A 21,867-nucleotide genomic window follows, 5' to 3' on the forward strand; every position below is an offset into this window, starting at 1 on the left:
AACGGGTCCGGTTCCGGTTCGGTTCCGGTTCCGGTTCCGGTTTTCCGGTTCTAAATCTCATCCCTAGTCACGACCTTTCCCTTCGCATACCCATCTACCAGCCCAACCTGATTCAACCGAGCTTACAACCTATTGCTGCTACTCATCGTCTTCAAAAAGGAAACATGCAAGAATAAGGATCATGCCGATGGCTTTCCCGTCTTCCTGTTGCAACAAAGAGAACAAACCAACCTCCTTATTCCTTTTTCTTCTCATTTCTTTGTTTGTGTGGTTTTAAGGAGGTTGGTCCTATGGAAGTGTTCAAGCGATGGATTTCCAGTTGTTTTGAGGTGGTTCGGTCAGATTATGGTGAGGATGGACTACGGTAATGATGACGGATGAAGGCGGCGGCGTTGATTACTCTACTGTGAAGGTGAACCACTACCAGTGATGGAGGTTGGCAATTAGTGATAATTAACTAAGTAGGTGGTGGTTCTTGGTTGTAGCAAAAGAAGTTTACACAAAAAAATTGTATTGCTCGTATCCCACATCGACGGTGGGAAAATAAAAAAAAGGCACAAATAATTTATAAAAGGGGCATCTATCTCCTTTAAAAATTGAAACAACTGAGCTTTGGGCTAGTTGGCTCCATTGGGTCGGCAAGTTCTTTAGTGTAGGTTGGAGTTGTTGGACATATTTGAAGTTCGAGTTGGCCGATTATGTCAGATTTGGTCCAACTTTGACCGATATTGACCAAAAGCGCCTAACCAACCCTCAAACACTTATTCGTAGACGGTTAGGGACCGTTAAGCGTCTAGGCGCCGATTAATCGGCCGCCTAAACCGATTTTTACAACATTGAGATATATATATATATATATATATATATATATATATATATATATATATATATATATATATATATATATATATATATATATATATATATATATATATATATATATATATATATATATATATATAGGCTAGGTTATAATGTGGATGGACAACTATTGTGTGGACGTGTGGACAATGATATTCTATGAGAATTACTAAAAAAAATAAGTTGTTAAGCAATGTGAATACGTTCAACCTCACACAATTATTGTTATTTACTTGCATTCTCACTAATTCTTATTCATTTTTGTTTTCACGCATCGTTATTCACTCATTTTCATTCTTACCGAATACGACTCAATAAACATCCTTACAACATTCTCACATAATGAGAATAATAATAAAAAAAGTCTATAATAACCTTATAGACGATTTAATTGTTGAGAATACGTGATAAGGACAATAATTATGCAAGATTAAACATATTCACATTATCAAACAACATATTTTTTTTGTCATTCTTACAGAATAGCATTGTCCACACATCCGCACAATAGATGTCGATCCACATTTGAACCTAGCTCTCTCTCTCTCTCTCTCTCTCTTTATATATATATATATATATATATATATATATATATATATATATAAGATCGGGTGAGGACTCTTTTTTCGGTGAGAACTCGTGAGGACACCTTTAAAAAATTTGAAAGAAATTAAAAAAATACAAATCATAAAATCAAGCATAGTACTATATCGGAGAGAAAAAAATTGGAAAATTCTTTTGGATCATTATAATTGAAGCATGGATCATTTTTATAATCCAAAAATCACTTTTTATGATCCATGATTCAATTTTAATGATCCAAAAAAAATCAATTATTTATCTCTCCGATATAATACTATGCTCGATTTTATGATTTATATGTTTTTCAATTTTTTTTTAAAGTGTCCTCACGAGACCTCACCCAAAAAAAAGTCATTACCAGAACCGGACCATATATATATATATATATATATATATATATATATATATATATATATATATATATATATATATATAGAGAGAGAGAGAGAGAGAGAGAAAAAACAATCAAAATAAAATTCTTTTGAGGATTGATCCATGGCATGATGTATTGTCATAATCCAAATTCGGTAGCATCTTTTATTTACTGTATGTTTTTTTATCTATTTTGTACTTAGTCTAGTAATTGAGTAATTCAAAAGTTAAGTTAGCTAGTGGTCTCCTTCTTTAAAGAGGAACATGTGGAACAGGCAGCTATTTTTATTTCTTTTTAGGCTCCTTTTGTTTTTGTTTAAATAGGGCAAGAATTGTGTACGATTAAAAGTAATTCTCATTTTCCAGATTTCTTTATCAATAGCAAGTATAAGCTTTACCCCACTTGTGTATCTCCTTTCTTGTTCCCTGTCATCAAACATTGAATAATGCCTACAACTTATGGGTAATAGCCAACATTTGGTATCAGAGCACAGCCTGATGAATAGAGAGTACAAGCTTTACCCCACTTGTGTATCTTCTTTCTTGTTCTTTGTCATCAAACATTGAATTAAGTCTGCAACTTCTGGGTAATAGCAAACATTTGGTATCAAAGCACAACCTGATGCATGCCTAAATACCACCCTTGCGAGATAGAGATGACAGGAAACGACAAGAATGAGAAGGATGGGCAGATCACACTCCACTACCCTATGTTGTCAAGAAACAACTTTAGGCTATAAAAATGAAGGTGTTCATGCAAACCCAAGGAGTTTGGGATGCAGTCGATCCCATATGAGCAAATACTGTTCTAGAAGTGAAGAAATACAAGATGGCTTTGGCAGCCATTTACCAAGGCATTCCATAAGACATGTTGTTGTCATTGGCAGAGAAGCAAACAACAAAAAAATCATGGGGTATGTTGAAGACAAGGTTCTTGGGGGAAGATAGAGTAAATATAGCAAGAATCCAAACATTGAAGCCTGAGCTTTAAGCTTTAAGCAAGAAAGATTTGGAGGTTATAAATGAATTCGCTATGAAAGTGAGTAACATAGTAATCAACATCTGTACCTTGGTTGAAATTGTTGAAGAGTCGTATGTGGTGAAGAAGCTACTATGAGCAGTGTCATCTAAATTTCTTCACATTGCTTCAACACTTGAGTAATTTGTTGATCTGTAAGAGATGACAGTTGAGGAGGTGATAGGAAGGTTAAAGGCTCACGAGGAAAGAATGTGGGTTCATGGTGAAACTGATGAAAGGAAGCTTCTCTTGACTAATTAAGAATGGTCTGAGAGAATTAAGAAAAAGACAGAAGATGATTCAAGATCCATTTATAAAGGAAACTGTAATGGACCTAGTTCTACACGAGGACGAGGTAGAGGTCGCGATAGAGGAGGCAACTTTGTTGGTCGCAGTGGCCGTGCTAGATGTAACTTTCACCAACAGAAAGACAAAAATCGTGGTTCATCTAGTAGTCAATACAATAGTAAAGTACAATGTTACAACTGTTAAAATTTCAGAAATTATGTTGCAGAATGTAAAAATCCAAGGTGTGAGAGAATCCAAAAGAACAACTTGATTTAAGAGCCCAATGACAATGAACCATCACTTCTACTCGTGTCATTTAATGCAAGTGAGCAGATTGGTGAAGTATTCTTAAAAGAAGAAAAGGTGCACCCTCAATTAAAGACAAATTGTGATCAAGAAAATCAGTCAATCGTGTGGTATCTTGATATAGGATCCAACAACCACATGATTGGTGATAGGTAAAAGTTTTATGACCAAAACAAGATGATTCAAGGATATGTGAAGTTTGGAAATGGGTTTAAAGTCCAAATTGAATGAAGAGGGTCAATAGTCTTTCAGTACAAGAATGGTAAAGAACACATGCTTCAGGATGTTGACTACATACCATATTTATGTAGTAACAAAATCAATCTTGGTCAGTTAGCATAAAGTGGATATCAAATTTTGATTTGATATGCTTTCCTATGGGTCTGTGATATAGTTGGAAAGTTACTTATGAAGGCAAGGAGGTCTCCAAACCGACTATACAAGATTGGACTCAAAGAAACTGTGTTAAGATTTTTGCTTGCAGAAACTACTAATCCTTTGAGGTTGTGGCGTGTGAGTAGGGGTGCAAACGAGCCAAGCTACTCGTGAGCTACTCAGGATCGGATCGTTAAAAGCTCGACCCGAAACCGATTTTAAACGAGCCCGAGCCGAGCTCGAGCTTAATATTAAGCTTGTTTATTAAACGAGCTCGAGCTCGAGCCTATGTCACTAAGCTCGATTAGGCTCGCGAGCCTAAACGAGCCTTTATATAAAATAATATATTATTATTTTTATATATTAAAATAAAATCATATTTTGGGATAAGGGATTTAGGGTATTAGTAAACGAGCTTCTTAACGAGGTCGAGTCGAGCTTAAGCTTATTTAGGCACGTCAGACAAAAAACGAGCCGAGCCCGAGCTCAAGTCGAGCTTGTATAATTATTTACGAGCTTGAGTCGAGCTCAGTACAAGAAGCTCGAATCGAGCCGAGCTCGAGCTCGAGCCCCCTATAACTTAAACGAGCCCGAGCCGAGCCTGACCAGGCTCGGGCTCGGCTCGGCTCGTTTGCACCCCTACGTGTGAGAATGGGTCATGTAAACTTTGGTGCACTCAAGTACATGGTTGATAAGAAGTTGGTTGAAGCTATGCCAAAGATATACATTCCTTCAGAGCCTTTCGAAAGGTGTCTAGTATGGAAGCATACCAGAAATCCCTACCCTTTACACACGAATTTTAGACAAAAAAGGAGGCTATAACTCGTTCATGGAGATTTGTATGGACCAATATCACCTCCTACACCTGCTGGTAACAGGTATTTTCATGTTGTTGGCTGATGATTATAGCAAAGTTATATAGGTTTATCTTAGGAAGAAAAAAAGATGAAGCCTTTCAAGTATTCAAGAACTTCAGGGCAGAGGTGGAGAATGAAACAAGAGAAAAGGTGAAGACTTTTAGAAAAAATTGTGGTGGTGAATTCTTGTCAAATCAATTCACCAGATATTATGAGAAAACCTGTCTGGATCGTCATTACTCTACACCATTTTCCCCTCAACGGAATGGTGTAGTGGAGGAACGAAATCAGACAATTTTGGATATGGTTAAAAGTTGTTTAAAGACCATGAGTGTACTAGATATGTTGTGGGGAGAAGCTGTAAGTCACTCTGTTTATGTCTTTAATATAGTAAACACCAAAGCACTTAAAGATACTAATCCATATGAAATTTGGAATTGTAGAAAACCATATGTAAAACATCTTAGGGTGTTTGGGTGTGTTGCACACATGATGATAGCAAAGGGTTATCTAAAGAAATTAAATGACAGGAGCAAGGGGTTGTTCATCTTGGAGTTGAAAAAGGTACGAAAGCATATAGGTTACCGAATTGTGTGAAGCAACTACTCAATTGTTATTGATTAAAGATAGTAAAGAACCATCCGATTTTTCTAAATCGAGAAAACACATAGAATGGGTCAAGGCTATGGAATCGGAACGAGATTCAATTGAAAAGAACAAGACCTGGAGCTTGGTGTAATTACCAAAAGATCGAAAACCAATTAGGTTGAAATGGGGTTTCAAGGTAAAATTGGACCCAAGCAAGAAGATATTAAAGTACAAAGCTAGAATAGTTGCCAAAGGATACGTTGTGAAACACGGGATCGATTGTGATGAGGTCTTCACACCAATATCTAGGATCAAAACAGTTCGTGTTACTCTAGCTCTTGCAAGTTCTAATGGATGGCTCGTACACCACTTCAATGTAAAGTCGACTTTTCTAAATGGAAACTTGGAAGAGGAGGTGTATGTAAGACAACATGATGGGTTTGTAAAATATGGTGAAGAATGTTGGATTAGGTGTCTAAGCCCATAACTATAATTGATATGTACTTGATTTGATTGTAGCATGGTCCTTTTGGGTTGCCTTCACCATATCAACTGGACAGGATGAGTTTTGGAGAAAGAGGTTAATAAATGGTTTATTAATATATTAATAAGAATAAGATAGTAATTGGTGATCATATTATTTAATTAGTATTGATCAGAAATTAATTTGGAATTAATTTAGTGATCAAAGGAACGAATTAAAAGAACGGGGATTGATTATGTAAATCAGTGATAGTTGTAGTTTTGGGCTATTGGACTCTATTGATGGGGAGTGGATGAAAATATATGGAAATCCCCATAGAGTTTTCATCCAAGGCCTATCATATGGGGCTCCACGGATTGCTTAGGGCCTAAGCAAGGGAATTAGGGTTTTCAATTGAAAACCCTAACAACCTTAACTATAAAAGGAACCCCTAGCCGATTTCTGCCTCCTTCCCCCTCATTCTTTTTTGTGGTGTTTGTGACTCCATTGGAGGTGCAACGCTTGGGGCACTAGGCTTTCAAAGGTCAAGGAATTGAAGAAGGACTACTTGTTATTACAATATAACAAGAGAGGTGAGATCTAAACCCTATTAGTTTCGTTTTATATTCGCTAGAACTAGGGTTATTGCTTTGGAAATCTTATTTTCATGTATAACTTGAGAAAAACCTAGATCCAAAGCCATTAAGGTTGCATGTGCACATAGGAATGTTGTAATTCTCAAAACCCGTTAGTGGTATCAGAGCTTAGGATGTTTTTCTGTTATATCTGATGCAATTGTGATTTGCCTAAAGCTGGAACAAAATCGTTTTTGCTCACTTTCTGCTGAACTCGACGAGTCCATGCCCTGACTCGAAAAGTTGGATCTTCTGTTGGCAGATTTTTCGGATTTCATGCCTAAATTAGATAAGGATAATTACCTAAAAAAAATTAATTGCTTAAAATCGAATTTTCTGATATGGTAATGGATATCCTCATCTAATTAAAATATAATTGTCAAATTTTAAGATAATGTACTATTATAAGATTAATTGATTATTTAAAATTTGAACTAGTAATTTTGAAAAGTTTCAAATTGCACCCTCAAAGTTTTGGAATTTAAAATTTAATTAAAATTTTACTTTGAAATATTAAAATTCTAAAACACTAGTATTTTAAAAGTTTAAAAATACAACCCTTATACTATTATAATATTAAAAGATTAATATGTATGTATGTATGTATATATATATATATATATATATATATATATATATATATATATATATATATATATATATAATATGAGTCAGTCTTATCGTTAGTAGGCTTCATTCACGAAGTTGGTCTATAAGGGTGTTTAAGGAAGCGGCCTATAAAATAACCGCCATTGGGTATCCACTCTTACCCACCGCACTCTTAACTAGTGGAGGGTCGTTAGCCGAACGGGTAGGATAGGACATTAATTCTCTCATTAATAAGTATAATGATAAATATAAAGTAACTAAATGTTTTATTCTTGGATATCATTCCCTTCTTGACCTTGGGATTTTGATTCTTGGCCTTTTGTGCGTTCCAGTCACCATTGTTTGAATGTGGCCTCAAAGGATTTCTTTTGGAATATCTCCTTCTTGGCGCGTTCTGCCAGCCTTGTGCGTAGTACGGAACATATGCGCGATTTGGACAGTTACGGGCAATGTGTCCAGGTGTTCCATAATGAAAACATGTCTTTTTCTTTACTGGGAAGTTGTTTCTTCCTTCCCCTGGTGTCTCTTATTGTTCCCACAAGCACAGTTGCAGCAGGCACTCTGATTTGCTTGTTATGGTGGCATGTATTTACCTACAACAGGTTTATCAGAAGTAACTGAGTTAGAGGCAACAGATTTTGAGTTCAATGAGACATTGGTTTGTTCAATAGTGTTCTACTTGTTCTCATCTTCTGATACTTTACCTGCACATGAAGTAGATGCATTAGTATTCTTCACCTCAACACCCTCAGTTGGCCCTGATTGTTTAGTCTTAACTGAAACTAGAGCAGGGGGTTGGCCATACTGAAGGTGTGCTTCATTTTCAATTTCCTCCACATTTGTCTCAAGGGGTGGGTTATAGTTGTCATTGAAGGGAGGTGGTACATTGTGATACCCTAACCCCTTAGTTTGATTATCTTTGAATGTTAATTGTTTTTCAATCATCGATGCAACTACCTCACTTGACACATCAAATTTCTTAAAGTGGAATTCAACATCTTTATATTTTGCTTTTAATGCATCAAGTTCGGCAGTCACAACTTCAAAATCTTTCTTAAGATATATATAATAAACGCATTTGTCACTGTACTCTGACTTTAATTTCTTAAACTCATTAGTCTTGGCCTTTAATTGTTCTTTTAATGGTTTCAGGCCTTTCCTAAGTTGGTACCCCTCATATTTAAGTTCCTCATTTTCTCTTTTTAATAAATCGATGTGTTCATGTAAATTTTTAACAGTTTTAATGCAAGTTTGAGAGCATGAAACTTCAATGACCGGAATGTTTGAGGAACTCATTGTTTAAAAATATGTCATTTGACTGAAAACTCAAAAGTCAACCTTAAAAGTCAAATTTAAAAGTCAAACCGAAAAACTAAATTTGAAATTTTGAAAGTTAAACGAGAAATTCAAATTTAAAGTCAAAAGTCGAACATGGAGGTCAAAGTCAAAATTTAAGGTCAAAAGTCTAAAATAAAAGTCAAAAAATAAAAACTAAAATTTTTTGGGTTGAAAATAAAATTTGAAAATTTGGAAAATTTAACTTTGGTAAAATATGTCAAAATTGCGAAATTTGGTTCGAAAGATAGTCCTTTTGAATTAAATTTCAAAGTAATGAAGTGTGTTTCATGTTAGATCTACTGGTAAGGCGCTTGGTAGAGGATGGGGATGTCGCGAGTTCGAATCTATATATTCATGATTTTTTGTTCTTTTAGATATAGCTCTCGATTTGTTAGAAAAAAATATAACATTTTAATAATGCATAAAATATGGCTATAATATAATTAATATATATTTAGTTTGTTATCTATAAAACTGATGTATTTAGTTGTAATCACATTAGTTTATCTAACTGTGTATACCTCAAACTCGTTTTAAAGTTGTGTATTCAATGAAAAATACGGTTATAATATAACTAATATATATTTATACATAACATTATGGTTTGAATATAAAAAAAACCTTATATTTATACCAAAAATGTTGTTTTTACGTGAAAAAAAATATTTATACCGTTTCAATATATATATATATATATATATATATATATATATATATATCGAACAAAATTGGAAAAAATTATATTCGATTTGGAACAAAAAAATGGAGTGTCAGAATTAAAAACAAATTAAAGCTTAGTGTCAAAATTGAAAAAAAAAAACAAAACAAAACAAAACTTGGTGTCTTTTGTGTAAAATTTTCAATTTTGACACATCAAAATGTCATGTCAGCATACCACATCTTCAAAACTAACACATCATAATGTCACGTAAGCAGGAAACCAGGTTGACGATCAAATATTCAGAATTGTAAACAATTGGAAACACGGTATCCAATTTGAGACGAAAAATAACGTATTGTCAAAATCGAATTTTCATATAAAATTAACGACTTTTGGGATTTTTTTGTGTGTGTTTTGTCTTAGATTTATAAATGCATTGTGGCAACCAAAAAGTATCATTTGTATGCAAGGTTGAGAATGCTACGACACCCGATCTTGAAAACATTTTCGCTTTTATTCCCCGGTCGGCGAGTATCCATCACTTACATTTTGCCTCAAAAAGTGTCCTCCTCAGCCAACATAACAACGTTCACATAAACATACACATAGCGACAACGTTACCATACGCCGATGTTGATTCGGGCTTGAAAGGAATGGTCGTTCGGGCCAAGGGTTTTGGTCGTTCTACAGTTGGTGGCGCTCATGGTCCTGTGCATCGCGTCACCTCATTGGCTGGTAGTTTGATTTTTACAAGAACATTTTGATTTCCGGATTAAAAAAAAAATTTATTCACGATGCATAGTTTTTTGTTGATGACATGTCTTCATATGTGAATTTTCAATATCTTGTTATGATTCATTTTTTAAAACAATCAGAAATTAGTGTGATTTAGAAAAGATTCTTTTTATACACGGATTAATTTTTTAATTGCTAGATTTCAACTTTGATATGACTCTAAGAAGAATTTTTTGCAAAATAAATGATAATGTCAAAAGGGCTTCACCAACAACTTTGATATGACTCTAAGAAGAGATTTAGGCCCAAAACACACTAGGGCTTGGGTTTTGGACAAAAGGGCTTCACCAACAACTCAATGACTGAAACTTTATGACATTATGGACCATCACAAGCCTAGATCTGGAGTAGCAACCCCAGATCTAAGCCTCTAACTCGAAATAGCTCTTAATCATACCAAAAATGCCCCAAATCTCAAATGATAATAGATCTAGATACCAAAGAGCCCAAGCAATAGATTATTACCTCCAATATATGCTCCAACTGAAGTAGATCCCGGATCTACACCACTCCTTTGCAGAAAGCCTTTAATTCCTCAAGCTTCCCACCAATTTCCTCTTCCAAGCTCCAATATCCTCAATAATGAAGTCTCACACGAAGGTTATGCTTTTTGGAACTCTCAGGGGGATTAGGAGGCTGGGAGAAGGACATAAAGTCCTTTAAATAGGGTGCAAACCCTAAGATTAGGGTTTTCTCATTCCAGCACCAACTCGTCGAGTCTAGCTTCCGACTCGGCGAGTTGGTCACTTGATTCATTATCCAAACCCGCTCCGACTCGGTGAGTAAGTTGTCACACCCCAAAACCATGAACGGCGGAAACGTTCTGGGGCGGAGGACGTCATGTACAGTATCACAACAATGAAAAGTAGTAAACAAGCAACAACAACATTCATTGCATTAATAATATAATTTTAATACAAGTGTTCTGTCAAATTATAATAAGAACTAAAGTATAATCAAAATGAAAGATGAGTCTTGAACGAGCTCCATCTTCTCTAAACCTTGCATCGGTACCTGTCTATTGATGACCTGAGGATACAAGTATTTTGAAAGCGAGTATCAGCTTTAAAGCTGGTGAGATCATAAGTATTTTAGTGTCTTAATTTGTATGTAAGTATTTGTATGTATACAAATTGTAAGTATTTAAAATGTTTTGTAAAACAACTATAAACGTTTGGAAAACCCTAGAAATCCCTATGATTCCTACTATTATATAAGGGTGTCTTCTACCAAGACCTAACTGTTCTAAATGTAGCCTTCTACCAAGACCTAACTGCTCTGAATTTAGCCTTCTACCAAGACCTAACTGATCTGAATGTAGCCTTCTACCAAGACCCGACTGTTCCGAATGTTTGTTTCTTGTTACCAAGACCTAACTGATCTGAATGTAGCCTTCTACCAAGACCCGACTGTTCCGAATGTTCGTTTCTTGTAAAAGTGTGTAATTTTCCCAAGTGTAACTATCATTAACAAAATATAGTTTGTACATTTAATGTTTAAGTGAAAAGATCACTAAATATATGTAAAGGGAAAATTAATGTAGTATTGTAGTGTAGTGCTATAGGAAATACTGTTGTACTAGCTACCTTAAACCGGATTTATATTAAGGTATCATGTGATTAATTGTACCAGACTATCGACTAGGTAACAACGACAAATGTAGGTCGTAAAAAGGTATGACGTTTGGCACCCGCAGACCTGCAGGTCCGGCTGTAGCTAGCAGCAAGGTGTAGGATAGTCAATCCAGTATAGATCTATACACAAACTCACGCTCTCCCTCCAAGAGACTCTGGCTACAACTCGGGCCATGACATTGAAGGCATGCTCCGATACAATGGATCACGATTATGTCAACGTATTCATCTATATGTAATGTATTGTAAATCATTGTACGTGTGCTAGCTGTAATGTGTGTTCTCTCTCTATCTAGTAGGTATAGTAATTGTAACACCGTAAATTTCAAAACAATTTTTCGCATTTTATAAAAACATAATTCATTTCTTATTCATAAAAACATCATTGTTTGAAACTCAAATTCATATGATAAAACAATCCGAAGATCTCATAACATAAAAATCTCGTGTGTGTACTGATCAGGCCGGCGCCTTCCCGCGATCCTCACTAGTACCTGAAACAAATAACACCAAACACTGTAAGCACAAAGCTTAGTGAGTTCCCCAAAATACCATATATATATATATATATATATATATATATATATATATATATATATATATATATATATATATATATATATATATAACACATATTAGCCACTCGAGGCTATAACTCTTTAGGTCCGTGCACCCAACTCTATGAACCCTCAGGCTCTATCTCTATTAACCTTCCGGTTCTAACTCTGTAGCATGCACAACATAAATCACATAGAATAATGCAGTGCAACACATAACACATATATAGCATACAACATTGTATCACATAACTCTAATTACCTACTCAAGGTAAAGTATAGTGAGAAGACTCACCTCGCGTATATCGGTAACTCGAAAATCCCGGAAATCACTAGTGCTCGATCTCCCGAGCTATAGTCCTCCTATAACACAAGTATATCTCTAATTAACACTATCCCAACTATGGTAGACTAATTCTACCAAGTCAACACCGGTCAACTCTGGTCAACGGTCAACAGTCAACCCAACTCGCCGAGTCTGGCGTGGACTCGCCGAGTCCCTACGGGGACCCGATTCCTCTGAATCCCCTCCGACTCATCGATTCACTCACCCAACTCGGTTACTCAACCCCTGTTTCGAAAGCACGGAACAACTCGCTCCAACTCGTCGAGTCTGCTAATGGACTCGACGAGTGCATTCCATGCACAACTCCAAACGACCTTCTGATGTCAGATCTATTCCACTAACTCATAGATCCAGTCTTTCCAAGCTTATTTATCACGTAAAGTTTATGTCTTGGCGCTCATATCACACCTATTGACTCATAAATGGTGTTTTAACCTCAAATACAATGATCCCAAACCAAAACCTCCATAGACTCATATAAATCTTGGACAAAGAGGCACTCTGCACCTCCATGGGTCCAGATCCATAACCTAACTCGCTTAAGGGACCATGGGAGCACTAGATCTAGTCTCAAAAGGGATCAATAAGCCCTAAATCAACATGAACATCACCACAATGGAAAATGGTTCAAAAATAGTACCTCAAACGTGATGTTCTGGACCTCAGATCTTCAGGGAGTTAACCCTCTTGCTTCCTCTTGGCTATAGCTTCCTTTCCCTTGCTAGACAACACCTCCAAGGTCGATAATGGCTCCTTCTCTCACTCCAAACGCTCAAGCTCACTAGGGTTTCGCTCTGGGGGATGGTGAGCACAAATGACGGCCATAAGGCCCTTTAAATAGGTCCCAAACCTAAGAAATTAGGGTTTCATTAAACAGCGCAAACTCGCCGAGTCCACAAATGCGACTCGTCGAATCCGGTCATTAATCCGGGTGAGAAATCGCGTCTCTACTCGGCGAGTCTACGCACCAACTCGCCGAGTTCTTCCACAAAACTTGAAATAAAATAAATAGATATAATACCTGAAATTCCGGATGTTACAGTAATGTACTGTAATGTTCTAGTTGTAATGTATGTTCTCTCTATCTAGCAAGTATTGACTCATGAATGAACTGACTCATTGTATGATATCGCGTTCTAGTAATAGTTCTAGTATCTTCCTAAACTACCCATATGGTAGCTTACTAGTAATTTAACTGGTACGTATGAACATGGATGTATACCCTTGCTACCCAAGGGCATTGGATGAACTGGAAGGACCTTTATGACTATATATGTACATATGATATATAACTAATATTTAAACAACCTTCGGACGAATATCCGATGTCCCACCAGACCACATCTCAAGCGCGAAAAGGAAATAGGGTGGATAGCCTTCCTAAGTCTTTTAAACATTTCTTATATAACTATACATATAGAGGCATGCAATTTATAATATAAGTTTTGTAAAACATTTGATCATAATTATTAACTAAGAAAAGATCGACTTGATGTCAATCTATAAAACGGTTTGAAAGCATGGGTTTGATAAAACAGTTTAAGTATAAATAAACATTTATCGGAAACACAATTGTAAATGAGTTTGAAATGGATCATACAGAGTAAAATGTACAGTTTAATAAGGAGTTTTAAACATACGAAGTGTTTATAAAAATCATTTGAAGGAAACAGTTTGGTAAAACGGCTAATGAGTAGCCAATCATTTGAATGCTGCTTATCAATCACATGTGATTGATATAATAACTAGCATGATTCTACTTGTATCCCCATATAAAACATTTAAAAACAGTTAAAACATTGGTTAAGGGGTATGAACTCACCTGTTGTGGGTGATACGGATGAACTGAAGAGGTAGGACTGCTAGGTGTCAAGTGAAGTCTTGAACACACTCTATGATCCTAGTTAACATATAATATCATATATATATATATATATATATATATATATATATATATATATATAACAAATTAGACTATAAACAACTAATAAACAAGTCAAGACACCCTAGGACATGCTAAACACCTTTATCAAGTGTTATTAGCCTCTAGGATTGCATCTAAGTGTTTGTAGGGAAAGCTATTGTGTGTAGGGCTCAAGGAAAACTCCACCATGAAGTTCACGGCCCTAATGACACTACCAAATGAGTTTACGGTCGTAAAATCATGAGTTTACGGCCGTAAGCTCATACTTAGGTGACCATTTTGTGTTTGATGCTCTACAAGACCCTAAGAAGCATTTCTACTTAATGGCTTGGTCTATGGAAGAGTTTAGGGCATTATAGAACTCTTTTTAGGAGTTTACGGCCCTGGAACCATATCCCATGGATATTACGGTCGTAATCTCCCTTGGATGGGTGTTCTTGGTGTTTTCAAGTCCCTAAATCAACTAGGAACTAACCTATGCTAGTGTACAAGGCTTTAGAAGAGTTTATAGCACCATTTAGCACTATTGTTTGGAGTTCACGGCCCTGTAACTTCTTGGGCCGTGAACACCTTACTCTTGGTGTTCTAAGGGTGTTTGCTAGTCCTAAACTCATTAGGGTATATGTCTAAACTAGTCTCTTGGCTTAAGGAAGGCTTTTAGGGTGTTTTGGCACCTAAAAATGGAGTTCACGGCCCAAGAACACCCTTGGCCGTGAACTCACTTCTAGCCTTTGATTCTTAATGATTTTGTGGTCTCAACATGTAATGGTAGCTCTAGGTTGAGTTCCAAGGCTTTGAGGGGCATTGGGCACACTTTGGCCCTTATAAAAGAGTTTACTCCCTAAGGTGTTCTTGGGCGGTAAACTCTCAGATCTTAGTGTTTTCCTACGATTTCTAGTGTATTAAGCATATAAGAAGCTTTAAAACAACACTAGATAGAAGTACTCACTTTCCGGAACGAAATTCCGAAGATCCTTGAGAGAGAATTCGGCTTTTCTCTAGTTGGAAATGTAACTAATGAATAAATATGGTTCAGAATTCTATATATAGTCTTGGGATTTTAGGCAGAAAATATTTTTTTCCTGAAATGAACTCTAATATCATAGAGTTTTGGAATAACATAGTTGCACAATACCGTAGTGCATCCTCTCTCTCTTGATATCTCCTTAAGGGTAAAACCTGGAATACTCAAACTTATACCCAAAAGTTTGGAGATTCACTGTAATTGTTCTACTTCTATTGGTTGGATATGGTTTGTACAGAATGGAAATTTCGGGTTGTCACATAAGCGTACCTACTCGTCGAGTCCCTTCCTTTATTTACACTTAGCTCCCTTCACTTCTTGTTTCGAACTTGGGATGTTACAATTCTCCCCCATTTAAATTAGGCTTCGTCCTCGAAGCCTGCGACAACACAAACTTCTGGATGATACTCCCATAATGCATCCACTGATCTTAACCGACCCAGATTCCTTCAAACACTGCTATTGAATCCTTAAGATTCATCTCTTCCCTTGCAGGGTCCTGATAATCGCTTCCAGTCGGCCACCGGCTTCCTTTCCCTGATAACAACACTCATCGATTAAATGCCACCAGAAGACATTACCTTACTTTTGACTTACGCATTCATTCGCCACCTACAAAAACTGGATACCATTCAAAACTACCGGATCTTGACCCAGTATTAGCTCACTATCTTTCGCCCAACTGGCGCCACCTTTATCAACTTGCACCGATGGAAACTCATCTCGTTTCCTCCCTGGATCAAATCCCTTACCGTGCTGACATGATGAAACAATTCACAACTTTCGAGCAACCCTCCTAAACACCATGCCCCAATGTTCATACACATCGTACCTGGCCCAAACAACCTCAGGCTGGAAAACTAGGCACGCCTACGATGGTCGAGCCATCTCTAGGATGGAACACCACTACATCCATAGCTCATGACCACAACCATACTTAGAACTAAGGATTCTGTCCTTGCGTCACCCTCGAACCCTTTGGTTCGACACAACGGGGTGCAACCTACTCAACCCTCCCTATCACGATCTCTAGATCCTTGACCTCCGAATGTAATATCCTTATACAGTCCTCAACACCGGTCCAGACTACTCCCGAGTCTGTTAACCCGATGTCTCACCTTCCTATGTTCTCAAAATCTCCACTCTGGAACCACTATCATCCTCCTCTTCCAAGGAGACTAAAAACATGCTTGCGTCTCATCCAACATTATCATAACCTCAACGGGCATCCAACCCGTATGTGTTTCCATATATTTGGTACAATCCCAGTGCTTACTACCAGCAACTGAAGCACTTTCGATCATCCATTTACTCTGTTGCCTCCCTTTCACAGAACCCACACTCCTTCCGGAGCTACATACCCTTCCTTTTCAGGAAGTCTACTCAACAACCCTTACCGCACCTATAAGTGCCACAGAGCTAAACTCCACTCTACACTATCCATGTAGAGCAACTGTTATTCTCAAACTCCCATATACTCCAAATTCGATCACATAACTAACTAGGCCCACGCACGGCCTCCAATCAACTCCATCATCATGATCAATACTTGGGGCCATACCATATCGGTTACCATTGCATGGCGACATATTCACTCATTCTCCTCATACCGATCCACTAACACATACAGAGTCTTTAGCATGAATGGACCGCCTTTCCAGGCCTTCAGTCTATCTGGACCACTCTCAGAACCTTCAACATGTCTGGACCGCCCTCCTGAGCCTTCAGCCTGTCTGGACCGTTCACCGAGCCTTCGCCCTGACTGGTATGCCCTCCGGCCTTCAGTCTATCTGGGCCACTCGAAACTGTCGTACATCCCCCTGAACCATTCTTCTCGAGAATCTCTCCCATGTAGTATGTTCTAGCCCTCTTGGGGTTCCGAACTCTAGTTCCTTTCCCGAAATCCTTTCCCTGGCCTAACCTAGGCCTCACATCGACCAACTACCTTTTTCTGAAACCATGGTCTGTTCCCTGCCTCACTTGACTATCACTTGCTCCAATCATGCAACACTCTCGGCTAACAACATTAATAAATCCATACAACTAACCAACCCTGGATGCTTGCTGTTTAACCGGAGAATTTTTCAATTCTCCCCACTTAGTGTACCCGCTACTAACTTTCGCTGACAAACTGGCATAACACGATCGACCTTACTTGATAAAGTTTCCCCCTCTTCTCCCGGAACAAAACCCACCAGAGTGATCAACCTCCACAGGTCACTCCCCCGACATCGCACATCCCGAACTCCAAGGAAGTTTGAATCTCAACCGAACACCTCTCGCAACACAGTTACTATTCCAGGCAACGAGATCATATACCTTATCTTTCGACCAAGAATCCTCCTGAACTCTAACTAACTACAACCCCTAACTACTAATATCCCCAATCATACTATGAAGCATACGAAAAGAAGCGAACAAATTTAGAATACCACATAATCAACAAATAACAAGATATCAGAATGGAAACATACCTGCAGCTGCATCCGGCCTAGACCTGACCTCCTCTGCTGTAAGCTGGAAAGCACGTCCCTGAGTCCTCGGAGGCTCCGCTCCACCCTGACCTCCACCCATAATCCTCAAAGGGGTCGGTGCTGGAGCCTGCATTGGTCTAGCAACAAGTTGTGGACAGTTGACCCTCAAGTGTCCAACCTGATGACAATGATAATAAATCCTCATATCCTGAGCCGGGACCGACTGACGACAATCCCTCGCATAATTCCCCTCTTTCCCACACTTGCGACATGCACCACTGGACCTACAAACTCCGGCATGACCCTTCCCACACTTCTCACAAGTGCGGCTGCTCTGACCTCCGATCCTAGAGTCAACGGTTTTGGACTGTTTCAGCGCCGGCTGCGACTGCACCGGGCCTGCCTCTGCTCTCGCAACTGCAACTCCATCTCTATCTCCCGCCGCCTGGCGGCCTCCTGCAACTCTAACAAGGTATCACATCTCTGTGTAGACACAAACTGCCTGATGTCCCTCTTGAGCATACTCAGATATCGAGACATCTGAGCCTGCTCCGAAGCAAACTTCAGGCAAAACATCGCCCTCTCAGTGAACATCCTGGTGATCTCCGTCACCGACTCTGTATCCTGCTTCAGCTCCAGGAACTCCTGAGCCAACCTCTCTCTCTCAACTCGTGGAACATAACGAGTGCTGAACATCTCCTGGAACTGATCCCAAGTAACCGCAACCCGCTGCGCATCAGAATAAGATCCCGCAGTCAACCTCCACCAATCCTTCGACCTAAGCCTCAAAAGGTTCAGAGCACACCTCACCCACTGATCCGCAGGGCATGAACACGTGAAGAAACAACCCTCCACCTCTGACAACCATATCATAGCAACGATCGGATCCTGAACTCCATCGAAAGTAGGGGGCTTCGTATTATCGAAGTCTCGATGCTGAAAACCCCGACCGGTTCCTCCCCCTGCCGATGTAGCTGCCGCGGCAGCCACCTCCGCAAGAGCTGCATAGCGCTCATCAAAGTACTCAACCATGGCGGTCTTGATCGACCCAAACAACTTCGGCAACTCAGCCCGAAACATAGCAGCAACCTCATCATGCAAGATCTCACAAATCCTGGCATCCAACTCATCCGTACTCATCTGACCAATGACCTCGGGTTGTACTGATCCATCCTGACCACCCTCTCCTAATCTCGATCCCGAACCGGACCCTGCCCTGAGACATCTCGTAATCGCCATACTGAAAATACGCCACAAGAATATTAGGCATTCCTCATAATAATCCCGAGAACTAGCTCCCAACAAAACCCTAGGGGTTGTGACTTCCTTGATACGCGTATGGGTACTGTGCTTTCAGTAGTACAGGCCCATACTACCTTCCACACCTACCCATATTTGTATCAAGTATCATTACAACACCCTAACAATAGCATATACATAACGGGCACTCGATCCCCACTCCTAGAGGAGCACCACTATCCAGTAACCGACATACCGGTCTCACGCAACCCTCCCATCCATGAAGCTTCCACCAACCCTGCAACACTAGTGTATGCTAGTCATACATAACGCTGGACCCTATAGACTTTCGAATATCCAATCCTACCCTAAGCTCTCAATCAGACAAGAATAGAACATAAGGCCAAATCAAACATTCTCAGGCTATAAGATCTTAATTATGTATAACCGGGTCGCATACACTAAATAACTATAGTAATGATGTCAATTTCATACAAAGGAAACCCTAGGCTAGCAGGCATCATATAATCAGGAAATTCTATCATGCAATTCCTGAAGATCCCTAGCCAAGTACTAGCATGTTGTTCTAACATACCGCATAATCAAATAACTTGTATGGTATTTTGGGGTCTACTTACTGGCTCTGGTTGATCGTACCCTCTGCGTCCTCCTTTACTTATTTTGAAAAACCTTTTGAAAAACCTTTTGAAAACCATTTTGAAAATCCCTCCTTGATTTGAGATTGGATTCACATGAATGTTCCTCCAATTCACTCAAACCAAGGCTCTGATACCAACTTGTAACGACCACAAAATTCGAGCCAAATTAAAACATTTTAATTCATTCAAAAACCATTAAGTTTATACATTTGTTTTCAAAATAGTTTAAACATCAGAGTATTTCCCAGAACCATATCACATAAATCATCAAACATGAGGAGCGGTACGATCACGCCTTCGCCTTGCCATGATCTCCTGAAGTACCTGAAACAAAGCACTGAACTGTAAGCCCGAAAGCTTAGTGAGTTACCCCCAAAATACCAACCACACAGAAGCATACTCATAACATATTGCAAATAGAACAACCATGTACATCGGGTCTACTGTGTGACTGGTCCGCCCGCACCAGGCCTTCAGTCCACTTGGTCCACCCTCCGAGTCTAGCCATGTACATCGAGTCTACAATGTGGTTGGTCCGCCCGTACCAGGCCTTCAATCCACCTGGTCCACTCTCTGAGTCTACAGTATGACTGGTCCCTTCAGTCGCCCTGATCCACTCTCCGAGTCTCGACACGTCTGGTCCGCCCTCATGGGGCCTTCAGCCTATCCGGACCACTCGTTGGGCCTTCGGAATATCCGGTCCACCCTGGGTATGTTGGCCTACAACACAAAGCAGGACCCGCCTCAACCCAACCCCCGTCAAGCAACCATGTGCACATAAAATAGTTAATCACATAACAAATCCTTAACCAGAAAACAGTCTAACATATCACATAGCATATCAACATCCTAACCAGGATTCCGACCTAACCGGTCACTAGCATAACATTACCTTATATACCGGGTACCGACCTTAACCAGGTTAATAACATAACATTACCCTAAATATCGGGTACCGACCTTAACTAGGTCACTAACATAACACCATCCTAAATACCAGGATGCAGATCTAGCGAAGCAATAACATAACAAACAATACCCGGATTTTCATCCGATAAAGGGCCGGCCTTGGTGCCATAGACCCTGTCGATATAATGTGGATAACTCACCTGCAATTGCCGACTGGAAAGATAAGACCAAGTTGCTCCAACCACCAACACGATCTTCACCACAGAACACTACCAAAGAACCAATTCCATAAATACCCAAAATTACCAAAATATCCTTGGAAGTCAAACTGGTAAACTCTTGGTCAAAGTCAAAGTCCTCAGTCAAAGTCAACCTTCCTGGTTGATTCTACTCGCCGAGTCAACCCGTCAACTCCCCGAGTTCCCATTCCCAAAAAACTCTCATAACACAACTTAACTCAGCGAGCCGCCCCAAGACTCGCTGAGTTCAACGATCTCTGAGTCCCATCCTGTCCGACTCACTGAGTCGCCGACCGACTCACTTAATCCAAGGCTTTAGCCAAATGAGGTTGGGGTTCTGCGACCCGAATCGCCGAGTCCAAGAACAGACTCGTTAAGTCCAAGGCAATCTTCAACAGACTCGTCGAGTTGTTCTTCCAACTCATCGAGTCCATGCACATGTTCATACAACTCGTCGAGTACACCCATGTGACTCGCCGAGTCTCTCCAGTTCTCAACCCATTCAGAAGCTATTCGAGCCATGCAAAGGCTCAAATCCATAGATCCACCCTTCTACAATCTAACCCTCACATAAAGTTGCAAAATTTACGTGAAACCAAGGAGATTTAGGCCCAAAACACACTAGGGCTTGGGTTTTGGACAAAAGGGCTTCACCAACAACTCAATGACTAAAACTTTATGACATTATGGACCATCACAAGCCTAGATCTGGAGTAGCAACCCCAGATCTAAGCCTCTAACTCGAAATAGCTATTAATCATACCAAAAATGCCCCAAATCTCAAATGATAATAGATCTAGATACCAAAGAGCCCAAGCAACAAATTATTACCTCCAATATATGCTCCAACTGAAGTAGATCCCGGATCTACACCACTCCTTTGCAGCAAGCCTTTAATTCCTCAAGCTCTTTCCCACCAATTTCCTCTTCCAAGCTCCACCTAAAGCTCTTTCCCACCAATTTCCTCTTCCAAGCTCCAATATCCTCAATAATGAAGTCTCACACGAAGGTTAGGGTTTCTGGAACTCTCAGGGGGATTAGGAGGCTGGGAGAAGGACATAAAGTCCTTTAAATAGGGTGCAAACCCTAAGATTAGGGTTTTCTCATTCCAGCA

The 21,867-nt window shown here is 39.1% G+C and overlaps 1 long non-coding RNA gene across 1 annotated transcript; it reads right to left on the reverse strand.

Annotated features, from left to right (window-relative positions):
* Positions 1-11,706: 11,706 nt before the first annotated feature.
* LOC128132116 (uncharacterized) lies at positions 11,707-21,750 on the reverse strand. Its single transcript, XR_008230040.1, has 3 exons — positions 21,585-21,750; positions 20,715-20,783; positions 11,707-11,876 (listed from the first exon to the last, which is right to left on the reverse strand). It is a non-coding gene; the product is annotated as an uncharacterized LOC128132116 (long non-coding RNA).
* Between the last annotated feature and the right edge of the window lie 117 nt (positions 21,751-21,867).

Source organism: Lactuca sativa, chromosome 2 (genome assembly GCF_002870075.4).
Source record: "Lactuca sativa cultivar Salinas chromosome 2, Lsat_Salinas_v11, whole genome shotgun sequence".
NCBI lineage: Eukaryota > Viridiplantae > Streptophyta > Magnoliopsida > Asterales > Asteraceae > Lactuca > Lactuca sativa.